Raw genomic sequence first — 2,500 nt, 5'->3', positions numbered from 1 at the left:
AATATAATGGTATATTGTATAATATAAAAACTAAGTTTGGTTAAACGGCGGGCATAAAAATGATTTTATTTACGTAGCCAAATGCATCGTCATCTTATTAGTGACGCGCAAAAAGGAATTCAGGAGATTCCTACTGTCCCTATTTGCGAAGAGCCGAAACCACATATAAAGAGCCAAAAGGCCGAAAAAACGTATATTTGCATATAAAAAAAACTAAATTTGGTTAAACGGCGGGCATAAAAATGATTTTATTTACGTAGCCAAATGCATCGTCATCTTATTAGTGACGCGCAAAAAGGAATTCAGGAGATTCCTACTGTCCCTATTTGCGAAGAGCCGAAACCACATATAAAGAGCCAAAACGCCGAAAAAACGTATATTTGCATATAAAAAAAACTAAATTTGGTTAAACGGCGGGCATAAAAATGATTTTATTTACGTAGCCAAATGCATCGTCATCTTATTAGTGACGCGCAAAAAGGAATTCAGGAGATTCCTACTGTCCCTATTTGCGAAGAGCCGAAACCACATATAAAGAGCCAAAAGGCCGAAAAAACGTATATTTGCATATAAAAAAAACTAAATTTGGTTAAACGGCGGGCATAAAAATGATTTTATTTACGTAGCCAAATGCATCGTCATCTTATTAGTGACGCGCAAAAAGGAATTCAGGAGATTCCTACTGTCCCTATTTGCGAAGAGCCGAAACCACATATAAAGAGCCAAAACGCCGAAACCACGTATATTTGCATATAAAAAAAACTAAGTTTGGTTAAACGGCGGGCATAAAAATGATTTTATTTACGTAGCCAAATGCATCGTCATCTTATTAGTGACGCGCAAAAAGGAATTCAGGAGATTCCTACTGTCCCTATTTGCGAAGAGCCGAAACCCCATATAAAGAGCCAAAACGCCGAAACCACGTTCATACAAGTAAAAAAATTTCATATAAATACTAAATAATTTTCATATAGATACTAAGTTTATGAATTCATACAAGTAAATAATTTTCATATAAATACTAAATAATTTTCATATAGATACTAAGTTAATGAATTCATACAAGTTAAAAATTTTCATATAAATACTAAATAATTTTCATATAGATACTAAGTTAATGAATTCATACAAGTTAAAAATTTTCATATAAATACTAAATAATTTTCATATAGATACTAAGTTTATGAATTCATACAAGTAAAAAATTTTCATATAAATACTAAATAATTTTCATATAGATACTAAGTTTATGAATTCATACAAGTAAATAATTTTCATATAAATACTAAATAATTTTCATATAGATACTTAATAAATTTCATATAAATACTAATTAATTTTCATATAGATACTAAGTTAATGAATTCATACAAGTTAAAAATTTTCATATAAATACTAAATAATTTTCATATAGATACTAAGTTTATGAATTCATACAAGTAAAAAATTTTCATATAAATACTAAATAATTTTCATATAGATACTAAGTTAATGAATTCATACAAGTTAAAAATTTTCATATAAATACTAAATAATTTTCATATAGATACTAAGTTTATGAATTCATACAAGTAAAAAATGTTCATATAAATACTAAATAATTTTCATATAGATACTAAGTTTATGAATTCATACAAGTAAAAAATTTTCATATAAATACTAAATAATTTTCATATAGATACTAAGTTTATGAATTCATACAAGTTAAAAATTTTCATATAAATACTAAATAATTTTCATATAGATACTAAGTTTATGAATTCATACAAGTAAAAAATTTTCATATAAATACTAAATAATTTTCATATAGATACTAAGTTTATGAATTCATACAAGTAAATAATTTTCATATAAATACTAAATAATTTTCATATAGATACTAAGTTAATGAATTCATACAAGTTAAAAATTTTCATATAAATACTAAATAATTTTCATATAGATACTAAGTTAATGAATTCATACAAGTTAAAAATTTTCATATAAATACTAAATAATTTTCATATAGATACTAAGTTAATGAATTCATACAAGTTAAAAATTTTCATATAAATACTAAATAATTTTCATATAGATACTAAGTTTATGAATTCATACAAGTAAATAATTTTCATATAAATACTAAATAATTTTCATATAGATACTAAGTTAATGAATTCATACAAGTTAAAAATTTTCATATAAATACTAAATAATTTTCATATAGATACTAAGTTAATGAATTCATACAAGTTAAAAATTTTCATATAAATACTAAATAATTTTCATATAGATACTAAGTTTATGAATTCATACAAGTAAAAAATTTTCATATAAATACTAAATAATTTTCATATAGATACTAAGTTTATGAATTCATACAAGTAAATAATTTTCATATAAATACTAAATAATTTTCATATAGATACTTAATAAATTTCATATAAATACTAATTAATTTTCATATAGATACTAATTTTCATATAAGTACTAAGTGTATGAATTCATACAACTAAATAAT

Source organism: Zeugodacus cucurbitae, unplaced genomic scaffold (assembly GCF_028554725.1).
Source record: "Zeugodacus cucurbitae isolate PBARC_wt_2022May unplaced genomic scaffold, idZeuCucr1.2 ctg00000139.1, whole genome shotgun sequence".
NCBI classification, from domain to species: Eukaryota; Metazoa; Arthropoda; class Insecta; order Diptera; family Tephritidae; genus Zeugodacus; species Zeugodacus cucurbitae.
The sequence above is the reverse complement of the archived record's forward strand: the minus strand, read 5'-3'. Positions refer to the sequence as shown.